The sequence below is a fragment of the Felis catus genome, chromosome B1, assembly GCF_018350175.1.
Source record: "Felis catus isolate Fca126 chromosome B1, F.catus_Fca126_mat1.0, whole genome shotgun sequence".
NCBI classification, from domain to species: Eukaryota; Metazoa; Chordata; class Mammalia; order Carnivora; family Felidae; genus Felis; species Felis catus.
Window position 1 is genome coordinate 29,002,804 of NC_058371.1, and position 17,239 is coordinate 29,020,042.

The window sequence follows — 17,239 nt, forward strand, 5'->3', positions numbered from 1 at the left end:
AAGCCATTGGGTTTTCTCCCTTAGAAACTGTGGATGTGATGAAGAACTGATTTATTTTTCACTTTTCAGTGGTGGTGCACAAATTTTCTTCAAACATGATCCAGTTTCTACTTGCTATTCTTATAAAGAATTAAGGTTTAATTCCTAATCTTAGGTGGTGGGTAAGTGGGTCATTAACCCTGCTGTTGAATGGAGTCAGACTCACCAGCAGCCCCTTGACAGGTTTTCTCCCTTACAGCCCCTTTGATGTCCTGAACTGACAGTGTGCTGTGTGTGTTCAGGACTCACATTTTGCAATGTAGTGACACCTGATCATTTATTGAAGGTGAGAGTATTCTCATGAAGGTAGTGGTGTTTGAAAGTCTAAGGAAGCCGAGATCAGTCCTAGGAGCCCTCTGGAATTAGTGCCGCTCATTTATGGTGTGAATAGAATCCAGCTGCACGAAGGCACTGACTGTGGGCTGCAAAGTGAAGGGTGGTGATGGGACCAAAGACAACAGTCAGACCCAGCAATGCGCAGGAACCTAAGAGAGAAAAGCAGAGTTTTGAAAGAAATTATTAACCTACTGAAAGCAAAAAGGAAAAGCCTCCACAAATGGTAGCTTCCTGGGGCATGTGGGAGGTGAAACAATGGGCACAGCTCCCTGCTTTCCGCAGGGTCAAGGCTGTCCCTTGGCAGACTGGTGGTGGGGATGACGATGAACCAGGTCTGGGGCCACCTGCCTGTACGAGCCTCCTGCCTCTTTGGAGAACTTTGAATCCTTGGGGGTCTCAGGCTGCTTGTGGGGTGCCCAGGGTTCTGTTGATATGTACCAATATTGGGACAAGATTCATGCTCCAACATTTCCTCCTTCAAACGCAAAATTTACTAATCTAAAGACATCTCTGTTTTGAAAGTCTGCAAACTGCTCTAGGATGGGGCAACCAGTAAGTTAATTCTTCTAATATGTTAATTACCTCACCATTTACATTCTTTCCACAAACACACTATCTCAGCACAGTCAAAAGGCATGCTTCATTTTATAAAGACTTGAGAATAACTCTTCCAGCAACATGGAGCTGGAGGAGATGTTGGAGATAGGTCAAATCCAATCCTCCCATTTTATAATCAAGGCAAGAGAGACTCTTGAATTGAAACCACCCTATAGAGTCATACAACCATTTACTGTCTGGGCAGAAACCAAATCCTGGCCTCTTGACTCTGCATCATATGTGGTGAGAATCAGAGCCACAATAGCATACAAGCAAGGGATTTTTGTGGTTTTTTGTTAGCGTATGGGTACTTTCCAAATCACCGAGCCCCTGCTACGTGTAGGACGCTGTGCTTGGAGCTGGTAATAAAAGAGGGGTAAGATTTTGATCCCAATTTAAAAATTTTTTTTTTCAACGTTTATTTATTTTTGGGATAGAGAGAGACAGAGCATGAACGGGGGAGGGGCAGAGAGAGAGGGAGACACAGAATTGGAAACAGGCTCCAGGCTCTGAGCCTCAGCCCAGAGCCCGATGCGGGGCTTGAACTCACAGACCGCGAGATCGTGACCTGGCTGAAGTCGGACACTTAACCGACTGCGCCACCCAGGCGCCCCAGATTTTGATCCCAATTTAGAGGAGAGACAGTAGAATATACTTAAGAAATCATTCACATGATATAGAATATATCTTAAGAAATATATACTTAAGAAATCATTCACATGAAATAGATCTAGGGAATAGATCTATTTTGATGTGTGGAGCAAAGAATTACTCCTGAAAAACTGGGTCTCATACTGTTGCATCCACACGACTCCTGAAACAGAATGCTACGGGCACCAGTGACAGTCACAACAAAGTTTATTACAATGAGAGGCAAGGCCGACTGATCGGGACCAACACTCTTGATAAGAGTGCGGCCCCGAACAGCCGGGGTACAGAGTTTTTATAACCGATCACATCGTTTTATCATCACCTGGGAACAGAACAAAGGAACAGGTTCCAGATGAGTTAGAAACAGTTGCCTAATGAGGTGTTTACTTTAGACTTTCTGCCTCTAAGTTGCAACCAGTGGATCTCCTTGACCCTGCCTCTGATGCTCTTTTCTTTGAACTTTTGTTTCCTTAATTGGTGAAGCCTAATTTACAAGGGTATGAGGCATAGTTTACCAGAGCAAAGCAAGGCTGTTAACTCTTAACCTTCAGTGTCAACACAAAGCTGTTATTTTTCAAGCTAAGCATTAGCCCTACACTACAATTTAACCCTTACAATACAACTCATATTTCCCTTAATTTTCGTTACCTCTGCATTTTACAAGTCAAATGTTATAAATTCAAGGGTCCACAAAGTGTGCTTGTTGCCTCTTTTTTTTTTCTCCCTGAGGGTGATAATGAACTAATTTAAATAATTCTAAACCCTGACACTCCGAAGAAAATTGAAGGGCCTGTACCTGGAATACAGGTATCTCTAAGATTCAGGTTGTCCCAAAACTTAAGGAGGAATAGAATTGGTAAAATCGGGTTTTAGGCTTGACTGCAGAATAGGAACACTTGAGAAGTAAAAGGAAAATGAAGAAAATGCCAATTGAGCTGGAGGAAGAAAAGAATTTCCTTGGGAGAAAGACTGAAATCTTAGAGATCAGGCAAGACAGATCTGAAATATGTGGGCTCTGTGTTCCTTTTGGGACTGGACTTGGGAAGGGGGGATCTTATGATGATTAATAGATTGTTGAGTTGTTTGAGGAGCATGCCAGCTAAGTATGAAGATGATGGGAACACAAGGCTCAAATGGAAAGTGGACATTAAAAGTCTTTAAAATATGTGGAATGGACGCCGAGGGTGGGGGAAGAGAATTTCAGGTCATATCCGGATGCATGCAGGGACCACCTTGCAAATTTCCCTATTTTGCTACCTTGGAGGAGGTCGTTCGGAGGATGTGACCTTTGCTTGACCCATGGGCTGGACCCATGCAGCCAGAGGCTCCTCCCACCTCCTGGGCCCTTGGAAAGTACATTCTGCCCGCCGCCCCCACCCACAGCTGTTTGCAAACAGCCCTCAGAGAGTAATGTGTTATTGAAATCACCTGGGCGCTACACGTGACTGAACCCAGTTAAGGCCTCTATATAAACTCCTAAGAAGGCAGTAGGGGGTTGGGTGGAGATTTAGTTAGCTTGTGGCTGCCCAAGTGATCCTCACAGGTAAGTTCTCCCGTTTGTCACCTGCCACTTACCAATCTGGCATGTTCGGGCTCTTTCCTCAGTTTCTCCCTGCCTTCTGACGGAGGTGGGGGCGGGGGCAGTTTCACGTTTCGCCAGGGAAGCACCTCAAGTTTTGAATCCACATGTTTGAAGACAGGAGTGTCTTCCACGTCCTTGCGGGGGGGTTACGGTGTGCACAGGTGAATTAGATTTCCGAGAACGAGGACGTGGAATATCACGATTACTTTTGTGATGGCATATTTCTCCTAATGTGATTCTGGGTTGTTGTAAATACTGGGTTTTGAGAAGATGGTTCAGTTAGGAGTAACTATGGTAGGGGCTGGTCATCTGTGTTTTCTACATTTTTTTTGGTGCCTGGGGCTCTAAGGGTTGGCGTCGTTATCTTTTCCTGTTTACCCTGACTTTTTGGGCGAGTAGTTGAAGGGAGAGATCTGGGTTTTGTGAATTCAGCTTGGGAGGTGAGGAGGGAGCCCATTCTGTGAAAGTTAGGCTGTGGCTATGAAAGCAGGAGCCTGACTCTACCCGGGCCTTGTGGTGAGATTCTCTAAGACTAAGCGGAACAAGTTTGGGGATTAATTTTTTTTCAGCTGCACTCTACAGGAGGATTTTATTTCCAGAGTCCACTTTCTCTCTGGATATTTACTATTTGAGGGAGTTCTTATTGTCTAAATTTGGTGCCTGTTTATATTGCTGCTGAAGGATTTGGGGATTTAAGCATGTCCTCTGTGCCCCTTGACCACTGTCTTGGGAAGCTGTGTTAGTGCGGCGGGGCATAATTTGAGATGAGAAATAGGGAATGAATTTTGGTTCAGGGTGCAGTTTGGCCTTGAAGTTAATGTAATATATATTCAGTGTTGGCCATCTCGGAGCCTTTAGGTACGAAAATCTTGTCCGCATGAGCCCAAAGGAGATACATAAGGAGCAGTAATAGGTGTAGGCAGAGAGGTCTCATGAAAGCGGAAGCAAAACTGTCCTGGGGCACCTGGGTGGCTCAGTTAAGCGTCAAACTTCGGCTCAGGTCCTGATCTCGCGGTTTGTGGGTTCAAGCCCTGCATCAGAGCCTGGAGCCTGCCTCAGATTCTGTGTCTCCCTCTCCGCCCCCCCCCCCCCATTCTCTTTCTCTCTCTCTCTCTCTCTCTCTCTGTCAAAAAAAAAAAAAAAAACAACCCATAAAACTGCCCTGATATCCTGTGGGTTTTCTTCCTTGAGAGAGCCAGGTATCTAATTCATGTGGACCTGGCTGTTCAGTGATGAGGTTTTTGCGGGGATTGTGGGGTTCGTGGCATCCAGAGCCGACAGCAGAGAAAGAATTCTTGAAGACGTCTTCGGTGCAAAATGGCGATTTTATTAAAGCATGGGGACAGGACCCTCGGGCAGAAAGACCTGCCCCGGGACTATGGGGAGAGACTGATTATATACTGTGGACTTGGGGGAGGTAAGGTCCAAGGGAAGTTTCCAGAGGGATTTCCATATGCTAAAGAAGACTCCCAGGATACTGGAGGCCTAGCTGTTGTCAAGCTAAGGTTGTTTTTCCCTCTAACAGAGCATTAGCATTAAGACAGCAGCGAGTTCCTGGAGAAACTTTTGCTCTGCCAGCCTCAAGTAGCTGTCGATGGGCTGCAGGTTATAAGGAAATTCAATTTTATCTGCCATTTCCTTCTGCCTTTTTTTTCCCCACATAACCAGCTCTGTGGGAAAAGGTTAAAGGGTGTGTGTGTGTGTGTGTGTGCGCGCGCGCGCGCACGACAGAGGAGACGACAGAGGAGTGAGGAGACGACAGAGGAGTGAGGAGACGACAGAGGAGTGAGGAGACGACAGAGGAGTGAGGAGACGACAGAGGAGTGAGGAGACGACAGAGGAGTGAGGAGACGACAGAGGAGTGAGGAGACGACAGAGGAGTGAGGAGACGACAGAGGAGTGAGGAGACGACAGAGGAGTGAGGAGACAGAATATGGTGCTGCTAAGGAGGTGTTGGTGGTGAAGGGAAGGCTTCTTTGTTATTATTTTTGGATGTTGTGAAGGGAATTTCTCCCCCATGATTTCTGCTTTCAGGGAGGGGCTAACCTATCTGCCTCTCTGTCAGGAGAGGGTTAAGTGTGTCAGAGGTCACTGCTCCTGCATGGCATGGTTTCTTGTCCCCTCTTCTTAGAACACCTTCCCTTCAGGCACTGTGTTTCTTAGCTTCACAATTTGGTTTCTCTGCTCTGGGTTTCACCTGATTCTTTTTAACTTCTTGTTAAGTCAGTAGGTAATCTAGTCAGGTCAGGCCTCCTCTAGGGCCATCACGGATTGTTCAGAGGTGATTATTAAAACTGGTAATTTGCGGGGCACCTGGGTGGGTCAGTTGGTTAAGCGTCTGATTTTGGCTCAGGTCACGATATCACAGTTTATGAGTTTGAGCCCTGCGTCGGGCTCTGTGCTCACAGCACAGCTTGGAGCCTGGAGCCTGCTTCAGATTCTGTGTCTCCCTCTTTCTTCCCTTCCCCTGTTTGTGCATGCTCTCTCTCTCTCCAACAAACATTAACAAAATATGCCAAAAGAAAGGGCATATTCTCTGATCTTTGCCCAAGAAAGCCCCCACTGTTATGTTTTTAATTAAAATTTAAAATTTTTCTGTAGTAAAATTAATCTTTTCCTTAGGCCTTCTAGATTTTGTATTCTGTTAAGTGTTTTCCACCTTGACATATCTACAAGTGTTGGTGTGTGCATATGTATTGTATGTATATATACCTATATAGATATCCTACATATATTCTCTACATTCATTTCATTCTTTGGTCTACCTTCTATTGTTGTCAGGAATATTCTGTTTGCTTTCTCAAATTTGCCTAGCTACATTGTCTCATGCACCAAAAAACTGCAAAAAATAAGAATTTGTAGAGTTGATTGGGCAGCAGTATGGAGAATGGATTGGAGGGATGCAGAAGGGACATGAATGGGGATTAAAAAATCAGGGCTGTAGTGATGCAGCAGCAACAGAAGAAAAGGGGAGCTTGGAGGTATGGTCACGTGGTAACCTGGCCTGACTTAGTGACCGTTGGGTGTGAGCATGTGGGACAAGCAGCAGCAATGGTGGGTGGAGGTTGGCAAAACTGGAAGTTTTTGGATGGGCACCTATATGCTGAGACTTTGGGGGGTGGGATACTGGGAGCGAGGGGAGTACACTGACCTTTGTACAATTCTACCCACAAGCTCCACTGTCCATCTGTTTCTATCCCCGTCTCAACAAGAAAGTCCAAGAAAAACCCACTTTAGTTTCAAGTAACTATTGTCTTGGAGGTAGAAGTTGTAATTAGCAGTGATTGAAGCTGGAGAAAAGCAAGTGGTCTAGTCTCTAATCACCCGAAGTACAGCATGCGGTGTGTTTCTGCAATTTCTGTGTTAGCCACTGGGTGGCGAGCTCGGTTCACAGAAACCCACATCAGCGCAACAGAAGTTTCTTGTTCTTTACCGTTGACAAAAAGACTCTGTTGTAGCAGCCAGCATTGGCTGCTATAGAAATGAGAGGATAGAAACTTACAAAAAATTCTTTTTATTGAATAATCAATTTGAGCATTTACTGCTTTATGTGTGCCTTACAAAAGCTTATTGCTTTTTTTTTTTTTTATTCTCTGTTCCTCCAGGACACTTGATTTGAGAAAGCAATCAATAAAGATTAGTTTAGACAACCAGCTGCCACAATGACATAGTGATAAAATTCTGTTCCTTAATGAGACAAGATGTTTTTTATTCCAAGACCATACATATCTAATGTACCCCTTGGTCCTTGCTATGGAACGAATTGTGTTTCTCCCCTATCCCCGTCAATGTAACTATATTTGGCGGTAGAGCTTTTAGGAAGTAATTAAGGTCATAAGGGTAGGGTCCCAATCCTATACTACTCTTGGTCTTAAGATAATTGAATGTTTCAGGATTTTTATAATCAGTAATATTAGGGAGTTGAAGTTTTAAGATAGACAAATAGTATATTTTTCTCATTTTTTTCCCCCAACAGTCTTAAACAAAACAACCCCCCCAAAACTTTTATATATATTTTACATATGTTTGTTAAATTTTCATGTAAGAAATGATTGGGTTCTCACTTGCATTAGAGAAAATTTGACAATCTATGCAAAATTCCTTTCCCAATTTTCTCCTATGTTTGCTAAAATCACTTAACTGGGGAGAAGACCATTGAATCTGCAGTTTAGAATGAGACCCAAGAGTACATATTTCTGGAAAGTTAAAGTATTGCCTTAAATCCATCCCAAGGTGTCAAAGATGGTTTCTTTTATATGCATATCTTTCAGGAAAGCAGAGTCTAAGTGGTAGTAATAAAGAAAAGGGGAAAGGTGAGGAAAAGTGTAGAGGACGAAGGCGAGAAAATAAGACAAACTTTGCCCTTTGGGAACTAACAAGGTTCAGACCTGATCGGTAGACTCCGGATTTTGTGTTTGGTCACTTACAAAAAGCATACCCTCAAACCTGGACCATCCACGTTTTAACTTTAGATCAGAATTTGAGGTCAAGTTCTACACTTAAGCTTTTGGACAAGGTGCTTGCTGATCCTTCTTCCTGATCTGTAAGACTAGCTAATGTCTACTCATGGAGTTGCCCGGAACCCTAAGTACAAGGATGCCTACAAAGCCTCTAGGCTTGTGTGGTTGAGTTTGTGCTTGGGATTAGTTGGTGGGGGTTTGACATCATAGGAGTATAGCCTTTGGAAGGCAGACAGTCTGGCCTAAATCCAGCTTGGCTGCTGACGAGCTAGTCTGTTTGAACGATCTGCGTTATAAATTTCTTCATTTGCAAGCTGAACATCATAATACTTGCTGTTGTGAGGATAAGACCTGTTATTTGTGGTGAGGGCTGCTTAGTAGGGGTGCAAGCAGCAGCAGCTGAGAACTGTCCCCCATTATGCTTGGACCCTGTACTTGGTGCTTGGGGGAAGAAACCCTGGATAGATGGTGCAGAAGCTCTCTTCTGCTCAGGCCTCTGCACTTGCTTTCATACTGTCCTCCTCTGACTTAGACCTGATCACGCATTCTTGTGTTCCTTTGTCTATATCTAATGCAACATCTCTCAGTTTTTCAAGACCCAGGAGTCCTTTTGATAATTTTTTTTTTTAAGGACAACCTTCTTATTTTCAGACTTTGATTTACTTCCCCTCTGTCCAAACCCTACTCCCATCTAGGCATTACCTTTCAGGGGAAAATTTCCCATCTGGGAGGCTTACCATTGCCCAATGCAGAACTTCCTAGTCCTGGGCCAGGGCACTTGGGGCCTCTGGTGGCCTGTAGGGGTGGCAAGAAAATGATCCCCCCCTCCCAAAAGCCCCCACCCCCCGGAGCTGGGTGCTGGGTAGGGAACAATCCATCCCCCTTATTTCCAGGTGAAGTCTCCTATTAATCCTACCAGTTCCCTTTCAAACATCCATTCTCTAGGGGCCCTTTGCTAACTATTGCCCTTGAGGTTGGCAGAATTCCAAGGTGACCTCTAGTGACCCGTACTCTTGTATAATCTACTCCTGGAGTGTGGGCAAACCTGTGACTATGATAAGGTATTGCTCCGGCGACCGCATTACATGGTACTTTTATACGGCAATGGGGTAGGGATTTTGCAAATGTAATTAAGGTCCCTAATTAGTTGATTTTTGAGTTAATCAAAAGGGAGATTATCTTGGGTGGGCCTGGCCTGATGAGGTAGCCTTTAAAAGTGACAAGTAGCAGGCATTCTCCTGCCAGCTTTGGAGAAGCCAACAACTGTGCTGTGAACTGCTGAAGCAGTGAAGAAATAGCCAGGATGGTGCAAGAAAATGTAGAGAGAGGAATGTGCAGCATTTTCAGGAGGAAGCAGCCAACTACTTCAGAGAAGTGAGTTGAGACCAGGGCTGAGAAACCCACATTTTATTACCTGGCGAGCAGGTGGTCAGGGTGTATTTGGTGGAACGACGTGGATAAAATCAGGTTGTGGGGATGTGAATAGTGAATGCAAGACCATGAGTAGATCAAGTGCAGGTGCATCTTCCAAGTAGCTCTGCTAGGGAAGGAGAGGAAGGGGGGCAGTAGTAGTGGGGGCCCTAGGATGACCACAACATGGTTTTCATAATGGGACATGCTGAGAAATGTCGATGCTACTGGGAAGGACAAAACCGTGAGAAAGCAGAGAGAAGGGCACTTCATGGCATGATGTTCCCAAGGAGGTAATCCCGAACAAAGACGGAGACCTTTTTCTGTGGGTAGGAGTGGGCTAGCTCTTCCCCTGTGCTTGGAAGGAAAGCTGTATTAGGTTTAGGGGCAGATGAGTTTGAAAGGGGGAGTGATTGGTTGGGCAGGATAGGAAGAAGCATTTTTACTGATGATCTCTACTTTCTCTGAAGTAGGAAGCAAAGTCATCCACCCATGAGATGGTGACTGTTTGGTTTGTGGAGAGCAGGGAATTAAAAATAAAAATCTTTAAAATTTCATGATCGGGGCGCCTGGGTGGCTCAGTCGGTTAAGCATACGATTTTGGCTCAGGTCATGATCTCATAGTCTGTAGGTTCGATCCCTGCCTTGGGCTCTGTGCTGATAGCTCAGAGCCTAGAGCCTGCTTCAGATTTCCCTTGCTCTCTGCCCATCTCTCCCCCCTCCCCCCCACTCAAAAACAAACATAAAAAATTTTTTTTAAATTTCATTATAACACATACAGAAAAGTGCATAAGTCCTAACTATACTGACCAATAACTTATTAGAGTGTGAATTCAACGATGTAACCACCACCCATTTAAAGACCTAGCGTATTACAGCAGCCCAGAAGCCCTTCCCATGCCCCTACTAAGCAACAAATGCTGCTTCCTAAAGGAACTACCAATTGACATCTAACACCAGATGAATTTTGCCTTTTTTTTTTTTTTTTTTTTTTTGGTACTTTATCTGACTGGAATTATATGGTATCTGTTGTTTGACACGTGATTTCTTGTACTCAACATTGTGTTTGTAAGATACATCCATGTTGTTGGATACTGAAGTAATTAATTTGCATTGCCATCTAGTATTCCGTTTACAAATATATCACAATTTGTCTTTTCTAATGTTGATAGACATTTGGATTATCTTCACTACCACAAATACAGACTACATACCTTTTGGTGTACATTTAATGCTTTTGTGTTTTAATAGAAATATAGGAGTGGAATTATTGTATATTATACATGTGTTCAGCTTTCAAAAATACTGCCTGGGGGGAGGTGCATGAGTGGTTCAGTCTGTTGAGCATCTGACTCTTGGTTTTGGCTCAAGTTATGATCTCACTAATTGTGAGTTTGAGCCCCACACTGGGCTCTGCACTGACAGTGTGGAGCCTGCTTGGGATTCCCTTTTTCCCCACTCCCTCTGTCCCTATCCTGCTTGTTTGCTTTCTCTCCCTCAAAATAAATAAAACTAAAAAAAAAAAAAAAACCTGCCTGGTGAGGAAAGATCTAGCAGCATTCCTGCAATCATTTTTCTGCCTTTAGTGGGGATGCCTGGGAAAGAAAGAAAAGAGAAAAAAAGACCCAGGTAAATGCTCTCGTAAACATGCTAATGAAAGACTTGCAAATACACTGATGGTATTTACTCTTGTGAGAATTCTTATCTAGGGAATGCTTTTTAGCAGTATGTCATTGAATAGTTTAGATTGCTTTTTGCAAATAAACCTGGTATATGTGTCCTTAATGGGATAGGATTTCCAAGAAAATAGTACCTAAGCTATTGAATCATCAGAATATAAAATACTGATGTTCCACAACTGAAATAGCTCCCGTTTGTGATGGCCTTCTGCGCTGCTCTCAGCCTCCTAACATGACAAGGAAGAATGTGGACAGTGGTGTTGGTGATCACCAATCTGTTCTTGCTTTGCTTGTGTCTCACAATTACCCTTCTCCTTGGCAATTATCTGTTGTTACAGAGGAAGCTCTCTGATTCTTCTAAATATGATTGGACTGTCAGATTCTTTGTGTTTTCTCACTACCAAACAATATTCTACGTGATTGCTCCAATTTATCCTTCCAGTAGCATGCAGGACCGTTCTAATTGCTTCCATTCTTGGTAACACTTGGCAATGCCAGTCTTTTTATTTTAGACAATCTGGAGTGTGTGTAGTTTCTTTGACTTTGTTTATTCTTTCTCAAAGTTGCCTCAACTAATACTTTGATTTCCATCTAAATTATAAAAGCAGCTTATCAATTTCCATGACAAATCTGCCTAAATTTTGATTGAGATAGTATTAAATCTATGCACAAATGTGGAAGAAAGGCCCCTGTTTCCACTACTTAGTGTTGTAAGTTGAATTGTGTTCCTCCAAAAGTTAGGTTGGAGTCCTAACCCCAATACTTATGAATATGATCTTATTTAGAAATGAATCTTTGCAGATGTAATTAACTTACAATGAGGTCAGATTTGATCAGGGTGGGCCTTAAATTCATTGACTGATATCCTTTTAAGGATCCCATAATCTTCAGATTTCTTTCTTATCAGATATATATTCAATAATGACTATAAATTCCTTTCTAAGTACAGATTTAGCCATGTTACATATTTTTACAATATGTTTATACCTTCATTTTCATTTGCTGATTTCCTATGTCTTGGACTCATGGGTGATTTTGAAATACATTGTTTAATTTTAAAAATAAGGATAGTTTCTAGTTGTATTTCTGTAGTTGAGTCCTCATTGAATTTCATTGTGATCAGAGAACATATCTTAAGTGGTTCTTTGGAATTTATTGAGACTTGCTCTGTGGTCTGACATGTGGTTTATCTTGGTAAATATTCTATATATACTTGGAATGAATGTGTCTTTGTGGTTCCTAGGGTTGGTGTTCTATATAAGTAGATCACTTTGTTTTTCAAGTTTCTTTTTTTTCTGTTTAATGGATTTTTTTTTTCCTTTGGTCTGCTTATTCTATCAACTATTCAGAAAGGTATGTTAAACTCTTCCAGTATCACTGTGAGTTTGTGTATTTTTCCTTTTTATTTTATTTTATAGAGTGTGTATGAGCAGGGGAGAGGGGCAGAAGGAGAGAGAGACAGAGACAGAGAAGGAACTTTAAGCAGGCTCTACACTCAGCATGGAGCCCTATGTGGGGCCTGATCCTATAACCCTGGTATCATGACCTGAGCTGAAATCAAGAGTCAGAGGCTGAACCAACACCAAGGCATCCCTATCTGTCCTTCTGATTTTGTTAACACTTATTTCATTTTTAGGTTATATTGGTAAATGTATATACGTTTAAAATTGTTCTAACTTTGTGACAAAATGGTACTTCTATCATTATGAAATGTCCCTCCTCATCTTAGAATAATGCTTCTTGCCAAAAAGTTTACTTTGTGTGATATTAGTATAGGTACACAAACTCTTTTGGTTAGTGTTTTGTATAGTGTATCTTTTTTCAGTTTTTTACTTCAGGCCTTTTGTATTTAAGGCATGTCTTCTGTAAAAAATACAGAATTGGGGTGCCTCGGTGGCTCAGTCGGTTGAGCATCTGACTTCGGCTCAGGTCATGATCTCACAACTTGTGAGTTTGTGCCCTGCGTCGGGCTCTGTGCTGATAGCTCAGAGCCTAGAGCCTGCTTTCGGATTCTGTGTCTCCCTCTCTCTCTGCCCCTAACCCACTCGCATTCTGTCTCCGTCTCTCTCAAAAATAAATAAACATTAATAAAATTTAAAACAAATACAGAATTGAGTTTAATTCTTTGTTTTTCAAATCTATCAATGTTTGCCTCTTAATTGGACTATTTAGTCAGGCTAATTTATTGTAATTACTTAAATATTTGTCTTTAAATCTATTATAGTCTTTTATATTTTTCCAATCCCTTTTAAGTTTTTTTCTCTTTCAATTGCTCTTCCTCTTTTGTAGATCTGGTGCTAAGTTCTCTGTTTTTGATGATGGATTTATTGAATTTTTACCTTTGAAAGGTATTTTTATTGTATATAGAATTTTAAAGTACTTTGAGGATATTATTCCATTATCTGCTGGCTTTCATTATTTCTTTTGAAAAGTTTTTGCAAGTCTTTGTATTTTGAAAGTAATCTTTAATGTTTTTATATTGGCTGCTTTAAAAATGTTTTTTTTTTTTAAACCTTTGATTTTTAGCAGTTTTAGTTCTGTAAATAGGTACATCTTACTCTGATGTACCCCAATAAGATCTTCCTGGTATTTATCCTATTTGGTATTTGTAATATCTTTTGAATCTGTGGTTTGATGTCTTTTATTTTTAGAAAATTTGTAGCAGTATCACTCTAAATATTGCTTTATTCCCATTCTCTCCCCCCCCCCCCCCCAGGAGCCTAATTACATGTGTTATGTATTTTTTGTACTCCTTTGGTCTTAAACTGTTGAGATTTTTTCTTTTTTTTTTTCTGATTCATTTCAGATATTTCTTTTTTAAAACGTGTGTGTGTGTGTGTGTGTGTGTGTGTGTGTGTGTGTGTCAGTTTTAAGTTCACAGCAAAATTGAGCGGAAGGCAGATTTCCCATATATCCCTTTGCCCCTACGAATGCATGGCCTCCTCCATTATCAACAACCTGAACTAGAGTGGTACATTTGTTACACTGATGTATCTACAATGACACATCATTATGTGACACACTTAAAGTCTATAGTTTACTTTAGGGTTCACTCTTGGTGTTGTATGGGTTTAGACAAATGTATGACATCTGTGCATCTTCTAGTATCATGCAAAGTATTTTCACTGCCCTAAAAATCCTGTGTTTTACCTATTTACCCTCTAACCCCATCCCATTCCCTAGCAACCACTCATCTTTTTACTTTCTCCATAGTTTTGCCTCTTCTGGAATGTCATATAGTTGGTATAATATGTATGGAGACTTCTCAGATTGTTTTTCATTTTGGCAACTATGCATTTAAGTTACCTGCATGTTTTTTTTTCATGGCTTGATAGCTAATTTCTTCCTAGCACTGAATATTCCATTGTCTGGGTGTGCCACGTTTTATCTGTTTACCTACTGGAAAACATTTTGTGGCTTCTAAGTTTTGGCAACTATGAAGAAAGCTGCTGTAAACGTACATGTGCATGTTTTTATGTGCATATAAGTCTTCAATTCCTTTGAGTAAATATCAAGGAGCACAATTACTGGGTTGTATGGTAAGAGTATGTTTGATTTTGTAAGAAACCACCAAACTGTCTTCTAAAGTGGCTGTACAATTTTGCTTTCCCACCTGTTGCTCCACGCCCTTGCCAGCACTTGATGTCATTGTTCCAGATTTTGGCCACTCTAATGAGTGTGTAGTCCTACCTCATTGTTTTAATTTGCATTTCTCTGATGATCTATGTAGAGTATCTTTTCATATGCTTATTTGCCATCTGTCTATATATATATATATATATATATACACACACACACATTTTTTTTTTTTTTTTTTTTTTTTTTTGCTGAGGTGCTGTTAAGCTCTTTGGCCCATTTTTAATTGAAGTTGTTTTTATTGCGTTTTAAAAATTCTTCGTATATTTTAATGTTCATTTTTGAGAGAGACTGAGTGTGAGCAGGGGAGGGGCAGAGAGGAAGACACAATCCGAAGCAGGCTCCGGGATCCCACCCATCAGCACAGAGCCCAACGCAGGGCTTGAACCCACAAACCATAAGATCATGACCTGAGCCGAAGTTGGATGCTTAACTTACTGAGCCCTCATGTACCCCTATCAGAAATGTCTTTTATAAATATTTTCTTCCGGTCTATGGTCTGTCTTCTCATTTCCTTGCTGGTGTCTTGCATGGAGCATAAGTTTTTAATTTTAATGAAGTCCAGCTCATCAGTTATTTTTCATGGATCATGGCTTTGGTGTTGTATCTAAGTCCTTATTCCCGTATCTGAGATCCTCTAGGTTTTCTCCTATTTTGTCTTCTACGAGTTTTATAGTTTTGCATTTAACATGTAGACATAGGATCCATTTTGAGTGAATTTTTGTGAAAAGTATATAAAGTCTATGCTTAGATTTATTTATTTGTATGTGGATATTTAGTTGTTCCAGCACCATTTGTTGAAAAGACTTTGTTGGGGCTGAATGATGAGCAGGGTCAAGTATGCACGTACGGGCTGTGGGTACTGAGACTGGCATGGGTGGGACCTGCATCCCAGTGAATGGCTTGGGTGGTGTTTTCTGTTCTCTTCCCTGTGCAGCTGTAGCTGGGCCTTGACTGACCCAGCCCGACTGTGGCTTCAGCTTTGGAAGAGTTACAGGAAGGTCTAGAAGAGGTGAAAGTGCTGCTGGAAAAGGCCCCTAGAAAAAGAGTACTTGATGCTCTTATGGCTGAAAAATCCAAGATTGAGGCAAAAATCAAGAACAAGATCCAGCAGAAATGAGAGAAAAGCAGAACTTCTTGACTATGAAAAGCCAGATGCTATGATTGCCCCTATTACAATGGGCTACACAGTGAAAATCAGTAATTACCAATGGGATCAGTCAGGTAAGTTTGTGAAAATCTACATTACCTTAACGGGAGTTCATCAAATCCCCACTGAGAATGTGTAGGTGCATTTCACAGAGAGGTCATCTGATCTCTTGGTAAAGAAACTAAATGGGAAGAGCTTTACTCCATGATTGTGAACAATCTCTTAAAACCCATCTCTGGGGGCGCCTGGGTGGCGCAGTCGGTTAAGCGTCCGACTTCAGCCAGGTCACGATCTCGCGGTCCGTGGGTTCGAGCCCCGCGTCGGGCTCTGGGCTGATGGCTCAGAGCCTGGAGCCTGTTTACGATTCTGTGTCTCCTTCTCTCTCTGCCCCTCTCCTGTTCATGCTCTGTCTCTCTCTGTCCCAAAAATAAATAAAGGTTGAAAAAAAAAAAAACAAAACAAACCCATCTCTGGAAGGCAGTTCAAAAAAAAGTTAAGAAAGAAAGCTGAAAACATGTGGTGGGACTACCTGACTCAGGTTGAAAAAGAATGTAAAGAAAAAGAAAAGCCCTGCTATGACACTGAAAACAGATCCTAGTGAGGGATTGATGAATGTTCTAAAGAAACTTACGAAGATGGAGATATGAAGTGAACCATTACTAAAGACTGGGTGGAATCAAGAGAAAAACAAGCCAAAGGAGACACAGAATTTTGAGACTTGAAAGTCATTTTGGGGACTGTGATGTGGAAATACTGACCCTTCCAGTGAGGAACTGTTAGTGAGCTGCAGAGATAAATTTGACAGATAACTACTTACATAGCCTTCTTCTAAGTAAAGGCAATGAATTCTTCCATTTCCTACTGGAGGATTTATTTAAATATGCTTATTAAACACTTCCCCCAAAGGTGATTTCCTTAGTAATCTGGGCATTTCGTTCAAAGAAGGATACTGTGTTCTTGTGTGAAATGTAAAAAAGCAAGTCTTGCCTAATAATAATGCCACATTGTGTGTGTTTTTGTTCAACTAAGAGGTAGAAAACAAAAGTTCTTGTTTGCCTGTAAGTTCCTGACATCACCACCCACCAATGTAAGAATAAGTAAAAATAAAGCCTGGATTTTTGCATAAAAAAACACAAAACTTTTTTTTTTTCCCCCACTGTATTGCCTTTGCTACTTTGTTAAAATATCAGTTAAATATATTTCTGTGGGCCTATATCAGGGCTCTCTATTCTGTTACTTATTTTTTAAAGTTATTTTGTTAATGCCACGCTTACTTGGTTACTGTAGCTTTATAGTAAATTTTGACATTGGGTAATGTCAGTCCTTCAGCTTTGTTCTTTTTCATTATTGTTTTGACTCTTCTGGATCTTTTATCTCTCCATAAACTTTAAAATCAGCCTGTCCACAAAATGCTGAAATTTTGTTTGGGATGATGTTGCATCTATAGACAAAGTTGGGAAGAACTGATGATACTGAGTCTTCATATCCACTGGATATTTTCTTTTGAATTATCTTCTTGACCTTATTCTATTTTAGGTTGACTAATTCTGTGTTTTTCAGTTTCTAAATTTCTATTTTTTTTTTTTAAATCCTCTTCAGCTGTGAAATTTTCCATTTTGCTTTTTTATATTGAATGCATCAGCCAGGGCTATTTTAAATTTTATGTCTGATAAGTTCAGTGTCTGGATTTCCTATGAGT

General features: G+C 41.3%; 1 long non-coding RNA gene across 2 annotated transcripts in view; it reads left to right on the forward strand.

The window, feature by feature from the left end:
* Positions 1-2,431: 2,431 nt before the first annotated feature.
* The window catches only part of LOC101095820, a 199,611-nt gene continuing 184,803 nt past the window's right edge, over positions 2,432-17,239 (forward strand). The window contains exons 1-2 of one of the 2 annotated variants that reach the window (XR_006596421.1): positions 2,432-3,166; positions 15,328-15,614. This is a non-coding gene — a long non-coding RNA (uncharacterized LOC101095820). The remainder of the gene's footprint in view (positions 3,167-15,327; positions 15,615-17,239) is intronic. The other variant, XR_006596420.1, reaches the window with a different exon arrangement.